The sequence below is a fragment of the Juglans regia genome, chromosome 7, assembly GCF_001411555.2.
Source record: "Juglans regia cultivar Chandler chromosome 7, Walnut 2.0, whole genome shotgun sequence".
NCBI classification, from domain to species: domain Eukaryota; kingdom Viridiplantae; phylum Streptophyta; class Magnoliopsida; order Fagales; family Juglandaceae; genus Juglans; species Juglans regia.
In genome coordinates this window covers 13059447-13068273 of record NC_049907.1, presented here as the reverse complement: position 1 = coordinate 13068273, position 8827 = coordinate 13059447, and positions in this window count along the sequence as shown.

Here is an 8827-nt window from a genome sequence, read left to right as displayed (position 1 = left end):
TTGTCAGTTTTGCTCGATGGGAGGGAAAGTTATAACAAAAACGAAAAAATAAAAATAAAACAGATCGACTCTTTTCTGTAAAACACAATAAATTAGGTTTGCTACCCACCCCTACAGGGCGGGCCCACCCATCCCCTGCCCCCGGGATGCAGGGGTGGGGTGTGGGTGGATTCCCAATCTCTCTCGCTTCCATATATTTAAAAAAACATATTATATTTTATTTAGTTTAAAAATTATTTATAAGTATAAAAGTAAATAAAAATATATTTTTAGACTCAAATTATAAATTTAAATTTTGTAGATATGATTATAATTTAAAAATTATGTAATTTTTAAATTTGTTAACATATATTTTATGTAAATTGTAGTGTATTAGCTTTTAAACTATATAGTTTTTAAACTTGCCAATACATATTTTGTAAACAAGTCTAACAAATTGTAATCTATATTTATATATATAATTTGTAAAATATAAATATATATTTATGTTTATATATATATATATATAAATGCAAGCGGGGGCAGGGCAGGGGAAATGCGCAACTAGTAGGGGTGTAAACTCAAACCGAAAAATCGGAAAATCGGACCGGACCGAACCGGACCGGTGGTCCGGAACCGGTTTTTAAAACGTAAAAACCGACCGATTCCGGTCCGGTTCCGGTTCCGGGATTTTTTGGACCGGACCGGTTGATTAAAAAAATAAAAAATAATATTTTTATATATAAGTTTTATACAAAATATTTTATATATATTAAATATTAATATATATAAGTTTTATATATGATGTATAATTATAAATTTTTATGTGAAATTTTATATATAACATATATATTCATATATAAAATAATTTCTTATTATAATTTATAAATTATTACATAAAATGTTAATACTAAATCACTAAAAGTTTATAACTAATACTAATATATAACTTATAACTATACCAATAGTCTAATATTAATATTATTATATAGTCTAATATATTAATAAAAGTATAAAACAGTTTTTTTAAATTAATTTTTTTTTATAAACAAATTTTTAATGAAAAATTGTGAAATTTACATTTTAAAAAAACCAGAAAACCGGACTGGACCGGACCGGACCGGACCAGAAACCGGTAAAACTGGAAGTACCGGTTTAGGAGGGTAACCGGTGCGTAATCGGTTTTGAAAAATACAAAATCGGTACATACCGGTTCGGTCCTAGATTTTATCCAAAACCGGACCAGACCGGACCGGACCGATTACACCCCTAGCAGCGGGGTTGGGCCCTCCCCACCACCTGCCCCCACTAGGGGCTCTAGATGCGGGGTGGGGGGGCTCTGCCCCAACATGGAGAGAGCGGGATTGCCCGCCCCGCCATGCACAGGCAGGGTGAACAAGGGCGGGGTAGTGGGGTGCAGGGCCTCGCTGCCCACCCCTACAATAAACGTGCAGTTTGGACAGTAAGATGAAATAAAATGATTTTAAGTAAAAGTTAAAAGTTAAATAAAATATTATTAAAATATATTTTTTTAATATTCTTATTATTTTCATATTTGAAAATTTTGAATTATTTATTATCTTTTATGTTAGAATTTTAAAAAGTTATAATGATGAGATGAGATAAAACACATTTTGTATCCAAACGAGACCAAAATCTTCGTTCAGATTTGTGAAACGAAAATGCTAATATGCTGCCTGAGTTTGGTCCCTCATTTTGACCACTCATATATTTAATTTTTTTTTTTACTTAATGTTTATGAAAGTAATTTTTAATGTATTAATGTATTTTTTATTTTTTTTAAATATTTAAATATGTTAAACAAATATGAAAAAAAATATAAATTCATGCTAGGCGCCTAGCATGACTCTTTGTGAAAAAGACAGTGGAAATCTCTTGCAAGATAGGTCACTATGAGCAATGTTAATTTGGAATTCGGATCATGAAGATTTTGGTTTAAATATTGGAATAAAAGATTTCATATATGTATTAGTATTATGGGTGATAATATGTGATACAATTCGTAAATTCAAAACAAATATTATATGAAATTAACGTGTTTGGATTTTCTGTTAACGGATCTGGGTTAAAACAGATTAATCCGTTAAGACAAGATTTATAAACGGGACAATAACAGATCAACCTGCTTAACACGAAATTAATCCGTTTTAACCCTTTTAAAATTTATTTCAAAATTAGAATTTTATTATTGTTAAGTTGTAATACTGGTATATCTTAGTATGCTTATATTTTTATTATTGAGATTTTAATTTTAAACATAGGCTGATATTTGTTTTTGTATGATTTGTAATATTTGTTTTATTATATGTTAAAATTTGAAAAATATTGATATATATTTTTTAAGATATTGTGGTTATTAATAAATATAAATTTTAACTTTTATGTGAAATTATGTTAATCTAGTTAAATGAGTGATGTGTTTTAGTTCAACTCATTAAATGAAACAAATGAGTTTAAATGAGTCGTGTTGTATTAATATATTTTTAATTAATTATTAAACGGATCAAAATGAATGACATAACATAATCCGTATCTAAATAAATTAGGTTAAGATTTAAAAATTTGACACATTAATTTAACGAATGAGATTTGAATTAATCGATTTAATCTAATATTCATAACTTGGAACAGGAAACACAATTTATCATCCTAGCGGAATGGGGCTTCGAATTGGTTGTCCGTTGCGAGACCAGGTGCCAAATTATTATTATTATTATTATTATTATTATTTAGAGAAGGCGCCAAATTATTGACGTAGGTAAACTGTGCCATCAAAGTAACCATACATGCATGTCTAATAAAAAATAAAAAATAAAACTATTTATATGGACTTTTTTTAAAAGTGAGATAAAATGAAAATTTTATAAATAATAATAAAATAATTTATAAATAGTAGTAAGATAGTTTGAATTAAGTATTTTTTAAGTTTTTAAAAAATGAGAAATAAAAATATTATAAAGTTAAAATATTAAAATACTATTTTTGTTTGAGATTTAAAAAAGTTGAATTGTTTTTTATTTTTTATTTAAAAATTTAGAAAAATTATAATAATTAGTTTGAAAATATTTATATTTAAATTATATTTAAAAATAAAATAAAATGAGATGAGATAACTTATTAGAGGGCTACTTGTAGAGACCTCGTTAAGATTATTGTACTATGATACCATTGATCTGACGGGTGACCACACATAATGGAAGATTGATGTACTTACAAAATACTTAAAAATACCTCATTATCCAAACCCACCTAACTCACCAATTATGTAATCGGTTTTAATTGCATTCATCTCTTTGATTTAAAAAAAATGCGTTTATTTTTCTCTGCATTATGTTGAGTAGTTTCTCTGAATAAGTTGGAACTTTTTTGGATCATTACAGTAAAATATGCAGTCGACATAAGATGGTAAAAGTGAAGGATATGTTACGTCCACCGAACGTGCATTTTGTACTCTCTTTGTTTTTTTAAGTATTTTTTAAATCTTTTTAAATATATTTCTAAAGAAATTACAAAGTCATTCAAAATACTTATTTAAACATTAAATAAAAGAATAATAAATAAATAAAATAAATAAGAAATTATCTATTGGCACGCTCTGTAACTTTATCATCTTCCAAGGAGAAAATATTGGGCGTGCACATATAATGAGCATTCAATACTTGTACCCAATCACGTTGTGCTGCATATGGCTGATCACTTCGTTGGTTTTTTGAAATGAGATGAAAAAAAAAAAAAAGAGTTAATATTAAAATTAAAAATTAAATAAAATATTATTAGAATATATTTTTTAAGATTATTTTTATTTTAAGTTTTGAAAAAGTTGAATTAGAATTTAAAAAAAATTAAATTTTTATTATATTTTGGATAAAAATTTGATAAAATTTTAATGATTAAGAGCATCTTCAATGGAATAGTTAAAAGCTAAATTCATTGAGTATTTAGCCATTAAAAAATACAAAATGATCACAATGAATTAGCCAAATTCTAAATAATTAGAATTTAACTACAATTATATTCAAAATAATTTCCAAATTTGAATGTTCATGTTCATAGGCCAAATTCTTATTTTATGAATTATTTCTCTCTCCAGCAAACCAACATGTCCAATTTTTAGAAATATTTGTTGAATGGATACTCTCTTCAATTGTACGGATTCATGGATACTCTATCCAAATTTGATAAAAAAAATATATAGTTAGATGAGAATGATAGAAATTAGTAAAATATGATAAAGTAAAATAAATTAATAATTAAAAAAATTAAATATTATTTTAATTATTAATACTCATTGCTATATAATAAATAAATGGATAGTTTCATGTGAATATCCAAAGTCAAATTCACTTTATATTATTTTATTGTTATATAATGAAAAAATAGTTATTCTAATATGAAGGTTTATGTGAATGAGATAGCCAAAAGCTAAATTATCATAAAAAAATTTATTTTAACTTTATCTAATCCAAAGTGCTCTAAATGAAATAAGATAAATTGAGATGAATTGTAAGATAGTACTGCAGGCTCTGATCCATAGGACCAAACTACCAGATCATGTTGCCATTACCACATTAATACCTAAGACTAAAGTTTAAAAGAAAAAAAAAAACATTACAAGTTAGGTGGTAATTTATTCATCATTCCACACTTCATACAATACATTTATTTTTTATTTATTTATTTTTAGTTTGAAAGGGCCGGACAGTGTTGCGGATTTGCTTCCAATGAATAATATTTTAGACATACAAATCATTACTCGATTCTATTTTTTTATTATTTTATGGGAAAATTAATATCTTGAAAATATTTTTTATATTTGAAAAATGTTAGTTTTCCCCTTATTTTGTCCCTAGATTTTTTTAATAATTATTAGTATATTTGTATATATTTTTTTAAAATGTTAACAAAACTTTAAGAAATATTAAAAAAAAAAAAAAGGTGGGTTTGGATGTTGAAGTGAGTTGAGTTGAGATAATAAAATATTATTAGAATATTATTATTTATTATTATTATTATTTTAGAATTTAAAAAAGTTAAATTTTTTATTATATCTTATATTAAAATTTGAAAAAATTATAATGATGAATTGAGATGAGTTGGGATAAAGGGTGAGTTTGGTTGCAAAACTCATCCCAACTCATCTCAACTCATCATTACAACTTTTTCAAATCCCAATACAAAATATAATAAACAATTCAACTTTTTCAAATTTCAAAATAATAATAATATTAAAAAATAATATTCTAACAATATTTTATCATCTCAACTCAATTCAACTCAACTCATTTCAACATCGAAAGATAACCTTTGTTAACTTCTAAACCAAAATGAACTGAGGGATCTTAATATTTTCCAGCGCTGCTTCCACTTGATAGCTGCCAGTTGTTTATAATCGCACAATTATTGAAGTATTTAAAGTGTGCCAACAAAAGTAGGTGGCAAGGACAGATATAAATGTGCAGCTAAAAAGAGTGTTCTTTATTTCGTTTTCTCGCATTTATTTACATTTGATAGCTAACCTACCCAACTTTAATATTGTCAGCGGAAGTTTGATATTCCAGACGGATGGTGAGAAAACCGACAAGGCCGTCCCTCGCTTGTAGTACTGTAGCTTTTCATTTCTTTGTCATGTCCAACGTCCACGGATTAGTAATGATGAATATCGGAATGTATAAATATAGTGTAATATTTAAAAAAAAAAAAAAATTTGTATAATAATAAAATAGTAGATTAGAAAAATAAAAAAATGAAGATTTTTGTGAAATAAATCGTAGAAGATCAGGGCACCAAATGTTTTTTTAGATTTTTGTGCAAAGTTAATGTTTTTTTTTAATCCAATTTTTTTATTTATATTTTTTTATTTTTAAAAAATATAAAAAATACATTAATATATTAAAAATCACTTATTTAATCATTAAATAAAAAAAATGTTATTATTAATTTTTTTTTTACATAGCGGTCAAATAGAGTGATAAACTTTGGACAATAAAGTAGATTTTTCTTAAAAGTAACCGTATATGCATGTCCACCAATAAAAAAAAGTAAAAAGAAGTGAGATAAGATAAGAATTTTGTGAATAATAATAAAATATTTTGTAAATAATAGTAAGGTAATTTTAGTTGAGTATTTTTCAAATTTTGAAAAAATGAAAGAGAAAAAATTGAATAAAAAATATTACAAAATTAAAATATTATTAGATATAATTTTATAATATTATTTTTGTTTGGAGATTTGAAAAAGTTTAATTATTTTTTATTTAAAAGTTTGAAAAAATTTTAATAATTAATTTTAAAATATTTATATTTAAATTATATTTAGAAGTCAGATAATATGATGAGTTGAAATTTTTAGGATGAGACATTTTTTCAAAATAAAGGCTATTGTACGGTTTGTGGAATCCTTTTCTTTACACGGTAGTATTTGGTAGTCAATCTCTATGACTTGTTTAATATAAATAAATGGTATAAAATAGGGAAGATAAGAAAATATGAGCGGCAGTACAGCTACCGAAAAATGTATCGAAGAAATGTTATGAAAAGTGCATTTTATTTTTTTCTTTTTCTTTTCTTTTTTTTATGTATTTTTTAATCATTATAAACATTTAAAAAAATAAAAAATTCACAACATCATTAAAAAAAACCTTTCTTAATCACTAAATAAATAAATAAATAAATTGTTTCGGGACCAGAATTAGGTAGGTTTAGCATTTCCGAAAAAATATATATATAATTCGATAATGTGGACCCAACATAAATGTTGAGGGTTACATGACCCTCAATGGGAACCCAATTGACCTCATTAAGATTACTGTGCTATGATGCCATAGATTCTGACCAAACATAGTGGAAGATTGATATTTTTTTACCCCACTTTGGTTAGTTTTGACCAAACATAGTTCTATTTTTATAATATTCACCAATTATGTAATGGCTTTTAATTACATTCACCTCTTTGATTTAAAAAAATGCGTTTATTTTTTTCTGCATTATGTTAAACAGTTTCTCTAAAGAAGTTGGAACTTTTTTGGATCATCACAGTAAAATAAGCAGTGGACATAAGAAGGTAAAAGTGAAGGACCTGTTACGTCCACCGATGCACTCTCTTTTTTTAAGTTTTTTTTTAAATATTTTTAAATATTTTTTTTAAATTAAAAATTCTTTAAAAATACTTATTTAAACATTAAATAAAATAATAATAAATAAAATAAATAAATACAAGTCGGTAGAAATTATCTATAGCCTATAGGCAGGTAATTTGATCATCTTCCAAGGCAAGAAGATAAATTGGGCCTGCACATATGTGACAAAAATGTACCCAATGAGCAGTCAACTCTTGTACCCAATCACGTGGGCTGCATATGGCTCATTAACTGCCGAAGGGCCGTAGGCTATGATCCACAGTAACAGACTACCAGATCATGTTGCCGTTACAACATTAATATACGAGGGAAAATGATTTACGCACAATCCATTATACAATATATTATATAATAATATTTTAAATGAAGAGTATTTTTATAAAAATAATATTATTTTATGAAAATATTCTCATCTCATAACATTATTGTATAATATATTATATAATGTATTGTGTGTATATTATTACTCAATACTTGAGATTAAAGTAGAAAATAAAAAAAACAATTTCAAGTTAGGTGGTAATTTATTTATTATTCCACACTCCATTATTCAATACATCTCTTATTTATTTATTTATTTTAATTTTGTTGGGACGTGTTCCACCCCCCATTCACCAGGACATTCAACCTGCAACATGACCTTCAATGAGATATAATTGAGATTATTTTCACATTTTTTTAAAAAATATAATATGTATATTTTTTCATAAAATCAACCCCCATTCCTTTTTTTTTTCTACAAAACTTAATATAGAAACCTCACTTACTTAAATTTTTTTAAGTTTCCTAAATCTTTCTACAACCATGCTGAACGAATATCAATCTTCACCTCTATATATAAGATACTAAACGTTACTACTATTAAATATATTCTTAACTTATTAATCACCTATATGAAATACTAAACGTTACTACTACTAAATATATTCTTAACTTGTTAATATAATTTTATCAAATATGGAAAAACAACTTAAAAATTCATTTCTTTGGAGCAGTGTACGCCAAAGAATAAGTCTCCACATTCGGAAGCAATCCAGTTGTCACCCAACACCACCTTTCACCGCCGACACGTTGCATGATACGTAAACCCCCTCTCCCTATCTCTTGATTTACTCCCTCACGGTTTACTCTCTCTCTCTCTCTCTCTCTCTCTCTCTCTCTCTCTCTCTCTCTCAGTGTTTAGCAGCCACCTTGCCGATATAATCTCCTCCGCCTCCCAGTCCTCACGCTGCTCCTCCAATCTCGTTGAGTATGGCGTCTCCGTTGCATGTGTTTGGTCTCAATTTTTTTCGTTCCTTTTTGTGTTTGTTTTCCCAAATAGCACAAACCTTTTTTTTTCCAAAATGCCCCCATATCAGAATGGTTCAGTGGGCATAAGGTTTTTTTTTTGAAAAAACTCGTTTGCATAGTTTTATTTGAGGTATAAGAATATATATAGAAAATATTTATGTTTTCTTTAAGTAACTAGTTTAAATATTTTACTACCAATTTTCAGTTGAGAATAATAAGATGTTAATTTTATCTTAAATACTTTAAGACTAATTAAGTCTATTTTAATTAAAATACAATTTTGATTTGTCTACTCTAATATATTTTGATATAATTATGTTACCCAATTTTATAAATTGATCTCATTAGTAAATAAGTTAGATTTTGTATTTTGTTCAGACTAATTATTGGGACATTGATGAA